Source organism: Alligator sinensis, unplaced genomic scaffold, assembly GCF_000455745.1.
Source record: "Alligator sinensis unplaced genomic scaffold, ASM45574v1 scaffold268_1, whole genome shotgun sequence".
Taxonomy (NCBI): domain Eukaryota; kingdom Metazoa; phylum Chordata; order Crocodylia; family Alligatoridae; genus Alligator; species Alligator sinensis.
Window position 1 is genome coordinate 1532838 of NW_005841853.1, and position 14188 is coordinate 1547025.

The 14188-nt window shown below is 45.3% G+C and overlaps 1 long non-coding RNA gene across 1 annotated transcript in view; it reads right to left on the reverse strand.

The window, feature by feature from the left end:
- LOC102386141 overlaps nucleotides 1-9304 on the reverse strand; it is an 85188-nt gene extending 75884 nt beyond the window's left edge. Inside the window, exon 1 of the long non-coding RNA XR_322947.3 lies at nucleotides 9101-9304. This is a non-coding gene — a long non-coding RNA (uncharacterized LOC102386141). The remainder of the gene's footprint in view (nucleotides 1-9100) is intronic.
- Between the last annotated feature and the right edge of the window lie 4884 nt (nucleotides 9305-14188).

Sequence of the window (14188 nt, forward strand, 5' to 3'; positions counted from 1 at the left end):
ATGGTAATCAAACGGCAGTTCTGTGATTTTTCTAGTTAATTTTTCCAATTCTCATCAGTAATACATTTTCCCCCTCTCAAAAGACAAGGTATAGCACTTTAATGCCTGTCAATCATCTTGCTTTGCAAGCTACAAGCACTTTAGGAATTACTGAACCCGTGGTTAGCAAATGCCAAACAAAATCACATCAGTGCAGAGTGTGAAGAATATGATTCATAATCTTCATCTAAGAGCTTTAATGAAAGGGTCAAAATGAAAGGCAGATTGTTCTCTTTCTAATATGTACATTTTAAGGTGTTGGTAACAGATAATGAACTAAAGGACTTGTATATCTTGGTCTTTTATCTACTGATTGAGTAATGCGAGTTAACAGAACAAGCTTCTCACCACATTTCTTTATTCCTTCACCTTAACCTGAAGCTACCACCACACCCTTCAAGATGTATTCGGTTCTTTGCTTCCCTAGCAACTACCTACCTGTAGTTTGAAGCACCCCCCATAATATGTGGAGCGCCTCAACTCTTGTTGACATTGATTTGATCCTAAAGGTACCACTGGTTTTGCAATCCTGTGTCTTAAGTGTGGCTGGGGACACCTTTCACATGTCAAAACTGGAAAGCTGCTCTGGGGGTGTCCGCAAAGGGGCACTTAAGACCCTAGATTCCAGCACGATGAAGTGTGGCTGATGGGGTTGGTACTGGAAAACTTACATTGGTCCATTTCTGCACATCTGCATCACCAAATCTGACTGGAGTGTCCATAGGGTATGATGCAGACTGTTGGCTTAAAAATGGTATTTAAAGGCCTGTTTTGGGGGAAATGGCTTATAAGTATAGATATATGCATTATAAAGGGTGAAGATGAGCAGCAGGGGTTAAATGGATTTTAAAGAGCTTGGGAGACGCACACAGAGCTTCTCAAGGCCCCAAAAACAGATGGGTTGTCCAGCACAACATGAGCAATTCATGAACACAGACTGAGAATTGGGGCGGGGGCGTGCCATAACATGAGATCACAGCTTTCAAGGCAGACAGGTTGTCTAACACCACAAGGACACCCCTTGGGAACTGAAGAAGTATGTACCATACTGTTCCATAATACAAGTTAAGTGACACCAGCAACAAGGCCACAGAAAGCAGGGGGAGGCCTAAGTCCTGATTTTGGGGGAACAGACAAAATTTGGAGAAGACCTGGAAAGCTACGTGGACATATGATCACAGAGAGATAACCAATCAGAGAAAGCCATGGATGAAGAGTCATCAGGAGTCATCAAGGGGAAAGGAGAATACAAAAGCAGAGACTTGAGATTAACAAAGGCGCCCTCCCTTTGTCCCATCCCTCTTTGTCTTGCTCCCTGAGAGGGGTCCCTATCCCCGTCCTCCAGGAAGGGTCTCCAAGGCCACCGTGGACCAAGGGCATACCAGCAGCCCACCTCATGCAGCCCACTGGAAGGGGACTGTGGGCCTTGGTATCCCACTGCTAACACCTAAGAGAAAGAGCCTCAGAGTGGAGCCTGCATCCTGACCAAATGTACTTTGACTCTGATGACAGCCCTAAGATTAGTAGATATAGAATTGCTTGATTGTTTGTATTGCTGCCTTTTTGTTATCAATCTGTATCAATACACTCACCTATTATCAACTGGCAGGTGTTGTGGTCGGTCTGAAGGTTGTGCTCGCCCAGAACAAAGGTATAAGGGCTGGGTTCCTAAAATCCTGTGTCAGTATAGACATGCACTTTAACAAAAACAGAAACTCTTTTCCCATTTCCTACAGGCCAACACACAGACTCAGGTATCAATTGCTTTGAGTCACTTTGAGTCAGTGACCTAGATGTGAAAAGCTCTGTAATACAAACAGTTTCTCCTGCTGTTGTTATGGTGTTTACAACTGTGGATTTTCTCTTGGGCTATCCAGTCCTCTATCAAGGTAGAAGAACTAGCTGAGTTAGTTCACACAGCTGCTTCAGCTCCTCTTCCAATCAGTTTTATAAAGACTAATAGATTTTATGCTAAAATCATTCATGGCAGTAAGACCCTGAAGTTCCAACAACAACTTAGCCTTCGCAGCAATTATGCCAAGTGCCCATGTACTCAATTTTAAAGCCTTCACTTTCAGTCTCTCTGTTCAACATGTGTGAATGGCTGTCACTTGGTTATAACACAAAATGGGAATATTTAGCATTAGTAATAGACATAGAATAGAGCTCAGACCACGTGTTGATGCATAAGACTTGCACTTCAGAAAAGAAAGAGTTTGTTCTAAGAAAACAAATGAATACACTACTATAGCTCTAGATACCCACAGCAGAAATAATCAACTAGTACATGCTGTGTAATCTCTCTCATGCAAAAACCTTAGGGAGATAAAAATCAAGGTTGAGAAGGGATGTCTGTAAAGTCATAATGTGATTCCTTGGCAAAGCTGAGAAGAGAACCTAAGACTTTTTGGCCTGGAATGCAGATAGACAAGATTGTGTGTCTGTGTAGAGCACAAAAGAAAGGTAATTCTTAAGCTAAAACAGTGGTTTTCAAACTGGGGATATGCATACCCCCAGGGTTATGTGGTGCCTTGCCAAGGAATATGTGCCTAAATTTTAATATCGGGAGTGGAGCTTTTGACTGGTCGATGTGCAGCGAGTAATGTCACTGCTATGAGTTGACATCTGCGCCAACATTCTTCCTAAGGAATGACCGTGTAGACATGCATTGGGTATAGAGGGTACAAGCAGCAATATTTTGGAGGTAAATGAGTATGTGGCCAAAAATGTTTGAAAACCACTAAACTAGAGCACAACTACACAGTATGTTTTACATACACAGAAAGAAGAGCAATATTTTCTTTGTGAAGGAATATAGGGTGGAAGGGACTTCTTTGAGTTCTGGCTAAGTATAAACAGTCAAAAAGCCTGAGGCTGAATCGATTCAGTCTTTGCAGGTTAGTCTAAGCTGAAGAGATTAAACTGAAAAACAACTGGATAGACATTTATCTTTGATTCAGAAAATGCAGCCACATGCCCGCAATGGCTCAGGCCAGAAGCCAGGGGGTTCTACAGCATGGCTTTCTGGCCGGTAGCCAGCATGGGCTGTGTGTTCGCCTCTCATTCATGCTGCCCCTGAGGCTTCTGGGATTTGCAGTCCAGAATCACAGCAGCAGGACTCTGCGGGGCTCCTCATCACTTCCTCTTCCTGCTTCCAGATGCCTCTGGGATTTGTAGTCCCCAGTCACAGCCAAAAGTAAGTTTCAGCAGGGGAAGGGGTGTTTAACCCTCCTCCCTGGTTCCAGCCCCGCATCTGTGCTTGCCGGGGGGGGGGGGGGGGGGGGGGGCAGGGAGCATTGAGACAGCCTTCACTGCTCCAGCTAGGGAGCAGGAGTGGAGCCAGCCCTGCTCTCTGGAGAGACAGCCAAGCCCAGCCCAGGGCTGCAAAGCATACTGGGATGCTGGAGGACTCTGATTTAACTTGAATCAAAAGGGGTCTGGGACAGAAGTTTCATAAACTGGTTTCACCTAAATCAGTTAAGTCTGATACTACATTCAACCAGGTTTATCTTAAACCAGTTTCAGCCATTTGGAACCTGGTTGATGTGCACTGAACTTCTGTTCTGTTACAGGTTTAAACCAGTTTCTGATTACTTAAACTTGTGTAGGTGTAACTTCTGTCCCTAGCCTCTATGTTGGGGTGACCTCGTTACATAATCTTGCTCATTAATTCAGAGGTGTAACAACCCACACTTGCACCTTGGGCAGCAATGGTGGCAGGGCTGACTGTAGCTGCCATTCTTATACTCCCTCTAAGTGGGTGCCTGGGGCTAATGTTCTGGTCACCCACCTCTCAATGCACTGCTACATAAAGTTTAACTCCATCAAACTCCTTTTCAAAATGATATATGCTTTGCTACTCCAATTTTAAAAGTGAACAGTTAAACAAAAATATTACTCAGACACTGCTTGCTACACAAGTCAAGCCTCCTTTACAATTGATTTATATGCTTTCAATATCGATATTAAATGTCACATGCACCATGAAAGCACAAGTCAATGTTTTCATGTCATCTCTTAATTAGTCTGTTTAGTGTGTGGGATGAAGAGAAATCCCCTGCCTGTTGCTATTTATTAATGTGTTATTCTATTCCCTATGCACAAACCAAGTCAGAGCCTGAAACCAGAGGTTGAAAAACTTGTTTTGACTATTGTTGAACCCATGCATGTTGTAGAATCTGATATGAGCTCAGTTATCATTAGGTTTGCATTCAGTGAAGAAGAAAGGCTTGGTGGAGGGGAAAAAACATAGTAGAGAAAAAAACATAAGAGGTACAAAAATGGAGCAGAATGTCTGATAACTAGGTTATCAGACCAAAAAAAAGGAGTAAGGGGATGAGAAAGACAAAAACAAATCTAATGAAAATATGAACTTGCAGTGGGACAAATCTTGGGGTCAGCATTCCTGGCAGCCTCACAGTGATGAGCACTGTATGATAGGAAATATTATCTGGCAGAAATGTTTTCAACCTAACACAGCCAAATAATTTCTGTATGTCCTTAGTCAAAAGATTTAATCTGCCAGGTCCCTCATCTGTCCCTTATCAGATAAGGGCAGACATTTCTTCCCTAAAAGGGAAAGGAAGAATTGTGAAGAAAATTCAACGAGTAGTTATGGCTGTGTGAAGATGTTCAAGAAGCCTGCGGTGGAAGCGCTCTAACTTTTGAACTTTACTCAAAGGGTCCCCCCACTGTGTTTAGGTTGGAAGGAAGCAGTCCTTGTGGGAGGGAGAGAGGAGGAGCCTGCCCACATGGCCTGATCGCAGCAGGTAGGGGTAGTTCTTGCATGCCTCCCAGAATGCCCTGCGGGCTCCCCAGGTTGCCAAAGACTCCCAAAAGAAGGTGAATGGCTGAGCCACCCCTGACTGGCTGGCAGAGACATGACAGCCAACCACCTGCACCTGATGAGGCAGTGGCTTGTCATGGCCACAACCCATCAGCAGCCATTCCATGCAAGCCTCCCCAACATGCCCTGCAACTGCCAAGTGGGTTTTTGTGTGTCATACACACACACATATGCAGAACCCAGGCATCCTGGACACACACACACACACACACACACACACACATGCAGACACACACACGCAGACACACATGCAGACACACACACACACACACAGAACCAAGGCATCTAGGGCATAGCTGGGACACTGACTTTCATACAGCTGAGGAGGACAATGCCCATCTCTTGTGCAACTTCCCATTCCCCAGGGTGATTGAGTGTGGGCACTACATTCCCAGGGTTCCTGAGTTCATCATCAATGAAATCATCACTTCTCCAATCCTTGAGGTCCTGGCCTACCCCTTCCTACCCTGGCTTATGAGGTCCTATGGGGGGGCAACTGGACTGCCAGAAGGAGCACTTCAATTACAAACTGGGCTTAGCACTGCAAACACATGCGATGCAGGGGTGGGGGAAAGGATGAGCCCCACACAGCAGCAGGCTACCCAGATCTGTGAAGCTCTGGCTGACCTCCTTCTCACCTGCATGGACCAGGAACCCTCCTCGGATAAGTACGGCTGGAGGACTTTGAATGCCTATGCCCTGGCATGAGGCATTAGGTCTCCTGCTATGGGGTCCTTTGGCCCTGCCTCATCTGCACCACTGCCCACAACTCAAGCTACCTGGGAACTGTCCCCCTTCCCCATGCCCTCCACCCCAGGGTATAGGGAAACGAGGCATGAGGAAGAGATGTGGTTCAGTTTAAAATGTTGCGCTTGCAAAACCTTTCCTGTGTTTATTAAAGGAAACCTGTTAAACACTGCCCATTTCTCAGCTTGGTTCCTTCTCCCAATTAACACAAAACAGCAAACCTTTGGCAACACAGGGGGGAGTGGGGGTTGAGAATAGGGTGACAGAACGTGGAAGGAGTTTGGGGCCAGGGGGAATGCCGCAGGGCCTGAACTCAACAAATGTGAAACCTGGTTGGCAAGGCATGGGGCAAGGGACTTTTAACCTGGCATCCTACTTTCAGGGGCCTGCAATATGTACAAACTGGACAGTTGCATGATCCCAGACCCATTTTCTGTCTGAGAGAGCTGCAGGCTGGGACACATCACTGCAGTGGGTTCCAAAGACTGCTGGCCCTCCCACAAGGGACCCCCCAGTCCCTTGGCCTGCAACATCATGTCTTCGCTTCAAGGATCACAGACCTATGGCCCTTGCCAACACCTGAGGTTATGACAGGCAACTGGCCTGAATCGGGGGTCTGCTTATCCCCACCTAGGCTGTGCCACTCCCTAACCGTGGGGCCCAGGCTAGAAGTGGGTACATGGGGAGTGGAAGCACTCCCCCCTGGACCTCCCAGCTGGGGGAGGGGGGTAGATGAATTGGAACCACTGGTCTCTGCTGCCAGAAGCTGCCCCAGTGACCATCTGGCCCAGAAAGCTTGTGGGCTGCACTCTTCTGCCTGTTGTGAGCACTTCTGCACCCCTTTGGGACTAGCCTGGACCCTCTTAGTGGGCCTGTGGGTTGACTGGAAGCAGTCCAGGACTATGTACATTAACTCTATATCCTAGTCCTGAATCTAGTCGGTGAACTTGGCCAGTCTGCTTCCGATGCCAATGTCCACATCATTAATGAAGATTTTGAATAGTGCGGGCCCAAGGACTCCCAAGGGGGGCCTTGAGGGACCCCACTGGTCACAGGGCACCACAACGATTGACTTCCATCAACCACCACCTTCTGGGTCTGATCATGGAGCCAATTCTCCAGCCAGTGGATTGTGGTGAAGCTGAGGCTGCAGCTAGCTTCAGAGGCTTAGGGCCCCGACTCCTGCATCACCTGACCTCCGCTGCTCAGGTCACCTCAGAATATTGAAAATGTCTAGGGGCTTTCAATCGATGGCCTGCAATTCTGCCAGTGTCATACACCCCCCAGGCTGTAAAATTCAAGGGTCCATGGCCCACATGGTCCCTTACGTTCCAGAGTTGAGTGTGCTCACCCTGGCTTGGAGGTTCAGTGCCTCCCCAACCACATCCTCCCCACACAGAATTACCTAGTTGATGGTCTGTTAGCTATCTGATCAGTGATCAAGAAGAGGGGGAGTCAGTCTGCACCAAGTGAGAATAAAGGACATGACAGGAGACCCTTTCTTCCAAAACAAAAAAAAGGAGGGGAAGCGAGGGGATGGCAAATATTTAGGGCCCAACTCAGCCATCCTTACTTTACACTCTAGTAACATGGAGGACTTCAGTGTACTGGATTCTATTAGTAGCATGTTATCAATTTCAATCCCAAATAGTACTTGCCAAATGTAATTAGTGCCAGAAAAAGTAAAGGTGAAAAAAATGAAATCTATCTACAGTCCCTGTTTTGGGATTTCAATATAAATATAGATGTCACAAGTGAAGAAGCACAAGGCACTACACTGTCAAGTGGTTGTTCTGCATTATTATATATTTATTGTGATGTTTAAAAGATAAATAAATACATCTAGATATGTAGTTTGGAAACCTGAGCAAAGTAGAAAGTTGGAATGACTTGTGGTGACATGCTGTATGGAGAGGCATGAGATTTTAAAAGGAAGAAGATTATGGAGGAGGTCTGAAACAGAGATAAGGAGAAATCATCTCCTTTCATTACTTTCCATCATCTGCAGCTGTAACCCTTCAACAAGAGAGAGAAGCAGAACTAGTCTAGTGTGGGAACCAAAAGGTTCAGACCCACTCCAATGCAAACACTTCCCCATGCACCTAAATTAAAAATGTCATATTTAAGGCTTTATGCCTTCTGTATATGAAAGTGATTGTTGAATGAATGAGGCACAGAGAGTTTGGTCAGGAGTCAAGAAGTAACCTATGCCTCAGGCAAACACAAACTTGGTTTGAACAAGACACTGTTTGCATCAAGACTTTACAAAATACTTCTGAGTAAGCAGCTGCTTATGGCAGCAAATACAACTGAAATCACTTCAGAGAGAGTAGATATTATGGACTGTAGATACTGAAAACAACACTATTAAAATATTTCAGGCAACATTTTGCTTCATATATTTCATACCCACACATATAACAAGCTCTTATTCTTATCATCTTTACAGGTGTATAGAGCTCAGCAGCTTTACTTGATAAGTCTTAGTTCGCTCCATTCACTCCTTAATGTCCGGTCTTCTCTCTCCACTCAATCTTCCCATGCAGTGTATAATTTTTTCCATACTTGTAATTGCTCTTAATGATTACCCAGCTGAGGACATGATTTTCTCCAGCTCAGGCAATTAGAGAATTCATTGCAAGGAGACAAAACAAAGGGGTGGCTAGAGATGTACCTTATGGAGTAAATAGTGCAGTACAAAGCTCCTATCCTGCTCCACTTGAAGTCAAGGGAAAGTTACCCCAATTTCAGATTGAAGTGTTGCTACATTTCAACAACATGCATGCGACTGAAGAACTGTGTAGTAAGCTTGACAACCTCTCCTTCCCAAAGTTCACTGTAGCATCCCTGCCCCCTCCTCCCCACAAAGTTCATTACATTATCCATTAGTCTGCTTCAAAAAACACACACTTGGAAGTTTAATTGCCCCAAATGCAACCAGATTGCCTCCTCTCACTAGGGCTTCAGGAAAGTGACCCTGCTTGTCTGGGGGCTTACTGAAGTTCTGTACAGATTTTCAAGAGTCTACTCTACTAAGTACAGAAGGGGGCGGAGGGGGAAATAATTCACAATCACTGCTTTTTTCTCAAGAACCAGATTGCAAAGCCTGGGGAAATGTTTCCTCCTGCAACTGAGGACTGTAGGGCATTTCCTAAGGGGAACATCATAGACCCAGTGTCCCAAAGTTTTTTTGGAAGGGTGCGGGGGGTGCTCTAAAAAGAAAACACTACATTAGGGCTAGCAAGACCATTGGATATTGTTACTCATATACCCAGTGTAGTAGGCACAGAGTTAATGAGCTCCCTCAATTTTTTTGTGTTCTCTTACAGCCTCTTGTTATTACCTGCACTCCTTGGGGCAAGCTCTCTCCTGGTAGTTTCTTAGCATACTTTGCACTGTGCAAACCAACCCCTATACCCAGACCACCCAATTGTCTCTAATCATAAACACAGTCTCTGGTGCACTCACAGTTTCTGGTTAGCTCCCAGGAGAAAAGCACTCTAGGCAGCATCCTCAGGCACCAATTCACTGACCCACCAGCTCTCTCCCTCTTGGCTCTCAGCTTCTAACCTTTAGGCTCTCAGATTTCTGCTGGTCTCAGCTCTCTGGCTCTCAGCCCTCCACTCTTGACTGTCTGCCTGCCTGTCTTAGGCTTTCCTCCCTAGAAGCCTGACTCTCAAACCCCTATGGGTAGTCTGTAGAAGCTGCTCTTCTTGGCTCCCCTTGCTAGGAGCTTTTTCTCTTCCTGCCAGCTAATTATCTAAGGCACCTGGCCCCATTGTCTCGGCAGCCTGCAATCACTCCTACTACCTACAGCTGGGCTACAGCCCTTGCAAGCCTGCAGACTGCAGCCAGGACAACTGAAAAATGGTAACTAATAAAACCAACTGTGGGAGCTTGACAAAATTAGCGTTCCTGGACCTATCTGCCCTATGTATGTGTCTGTGGGGCTCCCAGCAGCATACCTCACACTTTGTAACAGACTATCTGAACCAGTTTTCTACCATGTACACCTGGTTCCAAACCATTACTCCAGGGACCAGAATTATTAGCAGTTGACCTTAAGACATGAGAACAGAGAAACACTCTCTGCTTCTTTATAGGCCATCAAATGCATCCACAATTTCTGGGAGTTGGCATCTGTGAGCTGGACTTGTGGGTTTCTGGTCCTGCAGCCTGTATTGAGCAAAGGCAGTATAGGTATTTTTCACAATCTACATTTTCACATGGATCTGGTTTTCCCAGACAAGTCCAAAAGCAGTGATGCTACATATTAACATTTCTGGTTTGCCGATGTACATGCACCGCTACAGCCTGGGGACCGACTGACTAAGCCACAGCTCTGCAGAAAAGGACCTGGGGGTTACAGTGGGCAATAAGATGCATACAAGTCAGCAGTGTGGCCCTGTTGTCAAGAAGGTTAATAGCATATTGGGCTATATTAGTAGGAGCGTTGCAGCTCATCAAGGAAATTATTCTATTCTAGCGAGGCCATGTCTGGAGTACTGTGTCCAGGTTTGGGCCCCTCACTATAGAAAGAGGACAAGTTGGAAAGAGTCCAGCAGATGGCAACAAAAAGGGTTCACAGGCTAGGGCACATGACCTGTGAGGAGAGGCTGTGGGAACTGGGTTTATTTAAATTTGCAGCAGAACAGACAAAGGGGATTTGAGAGTAGTCTTTAACAGCCTGCACCTGCTAAAGGGGGAGGGGGAGGGGGAGGGTCAGGGTCCAAAGAGGATGGAGCTGGACTGTTCTCAGTGGTGCCAATGACAGAACAAGGAGCAATGCTCTCAAGTTGCAGCAGGAGAGGTTTGAGGTTAGATACTAGGAAATACTCTCTCACTAGGAACGTAGTAAAGCACTGATGTGGGTATGGCCAATGGGTCTGTGCCCTGCTCTGAGGCCCCACACCCAGCCCTGAGCCTGTCCCCAGCAGGGCTCAAGGCAATCACGTGCCCCTAGGGCACTAATGGGACTTCCAAAAGCCAACCCTCACAGTCCCTTCCACAGCCACTAGTACAAACTCTAACCAAAAAGATAATCCTCCAGGCTATAACACAAATTAGCTCAACTGGGTTCAAACCTAAGCCTAGCCTATGGGCTGTTTTCCCACTGTAAACCAGCTGTTCCCCAAGCCCTCCACTGTGGTTTCTAAGTCAGACACTTTATCCCCCTGCAGCTCCCAGGGCCAGACTTCCTGCCCTGACTCTGGCCCTGGTTTATATTACTCCAAGGCCCTAGCCCTTTCTGGTCAGGTGACCCCAGAGGGTTGGCTGCAGGTGCCCTCTATTGTGGCTCACTCCCTGGTCTCCAGGGCAGCCCACCTGTAGCCATGCCTAGTCTCCCCTGCAGGGCTCTAGCCTGCAGCCCTACTTTGGAGCAACTAGCACTGCAATAAACTGCTAATGCAGGCATTGTCCTATTGTGCTGGCACAGAGCAACTGGCTGTGCAGTAAGCATTCCTAGTTCTCGATTCCCTAGGCCAGCTCTGCTGCAGCTTTCTCCCTTGCAATCTCTCCCAACCTGGGGCTCTCCCTGGACCCTTTCTCCCATAAGGTAGCAGAGTCCGAGACTCTGTTACATATGGCTGGAAAGCACTTTTTGCATGCCTACCGTGCAATAAGTGTAACTTCCATATTTGGTCTATCAGGTGTTCAAATATAAAGGTCTTACAAGTAGACAGGCAAGCTGAACCTCCCCTCTTAGACCGGTAGTCAGTCTACAGCTTCCTCACTGATGTATGTGTTAGGATCAGTTGGTGAATCCACGTATAGCACAACCCCATTAGTGATACCCAAACCAGTCATCTATTCAAGCTAAAGTGGAGCACAGCTCATAGTCTACCCTGGTAACCCAGAGCTGTTACACATGGGCACCAACAACTTAAATTGAGAGGTTTTCCATTCTTGCAACTAAGTCACTTCAAGAAAATACTTAACATTAGTTTCATTAGAAAGCTAATAGTGTACACCATCGGAAGCCAGTTAGCATTCAACACCACAAGAAAGGAAGCTCTCTCAGTAGTGAGCCATAATACCAAGCAGCTAAACTTTTTCCTTATCATTTCTCTTGGCAAAATGGGACAGTGAAAATCTTTGAAAGGAAAATAATCCCCAGCCCAAAACTCCAAAAATTGGTGCAATTTTCTGACACAGTATTCTGGAATACAGAAAGCAGTCCCTTAGATCCATTCAAGGTAAGTGAATAATTTATTCTACCCCTTGACTTCTGAGTATGGTTTGCATAAAATGCCAAATCAACTCCCTTGAATCTAAAATAGAAATGTTGTACTTTATGCAGGAAAACAGATTCTCATTTCATTTTCTGTGTATCCAATAACAAAAGACATCTGATGTCACAGATGCAGTGTTTCTAGCTACACTCATGGAGAAAAACAATAGAATTGTTTTCTTTGATACTCAAAAACTTTCAAAACAAGCAACATTAGGGAAATCAAATAATCAGCTCCCAGTTTCTTGAGAGTATTCTAATATATCCCTTATAATGTATCATATTATCAGGGCATTAGAATCTAAAACCATTATGCAAGGTAAGTAGTAGTTAATTCATATTGAAGGTCTCCTTTCAAAGTAAGGCACCACTTACTGTGAAAAAGCATGCCAGAAACACATTTATTTGTAATATTTTACACTGCTTAAGTTAAATTGTCTTGTCCAACTTCTATTTCCAACATGAATACTGGTATATGATTATAATCCTGCAACTTAAAAGGCTGAAGATAGGTATTTAATTTCCTATCTAATGAAGGTGTGGCCCAAGCCAAGGCCTAGTGAACTGAGGGAGTGGACTCCCAAAGGTTTGGATAGTGAACTTAATGAAAAATGGGCCTCAAGAGCATGCAACACCAATGTGCACTCATCAAAATTCATGGAAACCATCTTTATGTGGCACCTATGAAGAATCAGGCAATGGTTTATTTTTTATTTTTTATCTAAAAAAAATATGAACTAGCTTAACTTGGATGTTATCTAAGAAAATATTGCGATCTGGAGTTTAGATGCAGTTCCATAATCAGCGCAGCTAAGACTCACTGGGTGGCCATAAGAAATGATTCATTCTATCGGTTTCAGTTTCTAAGATCAACCTCTATCACAGTGGTTTCATGAGATCTAAAAATAGGATAGGAAAAAAAAAATTCCGTTATCAACCTTCTTCAATAAATTTTCTTCAAACAAAAAGCCAAAATTGACAATCTGTTGACAGTGCTGAGGGAGGGTGCTGAGGGAGCTGGCTGATGTGATTGCCAAACTTGTGGCAACTGGGAGAGGTACTGAATAATTGCAAAGTGGGAAATACAGTGCCTATCTTTAAGAAAGTGAGGAAGGAGGATCCAGGAAACTACAGGCCAGTCAGCCTCACCTCAGGCCCTGGAAAAATCATGAACAGGTCCTCAAGGAATCATTTCTAAGCACCTGGAGGAGAAGGTGATTAGGAACAGTCCACATGGATTCACCAAGGGCAAGTCATGCCTGACCAACCTGATTGCCTTCTACGATGAGATGACTGGCTCTGTGGATGCTGGGAGAGAGTTTGACGGGTTATACTTTGATTTTAGCAAGGCTTCTGATATGGTCTCACACAATGTTCTTGCAAGAAAGTTAAGGAAGTATGGGTTGGATGAATGGACTGTAAGAATGGATAGAAAACTGGCTGGAACAGCAGGCTCAGATGGTAATAATCAATGGCTCAATGTCCATTTGGTAGCCAGTGTCAAGTGGAGTGCCCCAGGGGTTGGTCCTGGGGATGGTTATGTTCCATATCTTCAGCAACAATCTGGAATATGGGATGGCATGCACCCTCAGAAAAGTTGCAGGTGACACCAAACTGGGGCGAGTAATAGACAGGGTAGGGCTAGGATTCAAAGAGACATCAACAAATTAGAGGATTGGACCAAAAGAAATCTCATGAGCTTCAATAAGGACAAGTGCAAAGCCCTGCATTTAGGATGGAACAATCTCATGCACTGGTGCAGGCTGGGGGATGACTGACTAAGCAGCAGCTTTGCAAAAAAGGACGTGGGGGTTACAGTGGACAATAAGCTGAATATGAGCCACCAGTGTGCCCTTGTTGCCAAGAAGGCTAATGGCATACTAGGCTGCATTGGTAGGTGTATTGTCAGCAGGCCAAGGGAAGTGATTTTCCCCCCTCTATTTGTCACTGGTGAGGCCACATCTGCTGTACTGTGTCCAGTTTGATCCCACCACTACAGAATGGATGTGGACAAGTTGGAGAGAGTCTAGTGGAGTGCAATGAAAATGGTTAAGGGGATGAGGGACATGACTTATGAGGAAAGGCTGAGGGAACTGAGTTTATTTAGTTTGGAGAAGAGAAGACTGAAGGGATTTAATAACAGCCTTCTACTGTCTGATAAGGCTGTGCAAAGCTTAGGGTGGTGATTCGATTTGGAGGAGATTCGGCCTGATTTGATGGCCGAATCTCTGAGTCTGAATTGAATCAGGGGATGAATTTAAAGGTCCAAATCAATTCAAAGCTCTCTGAATCTTTGGAAAAGATTTGGAGAGCTTTGATGATTC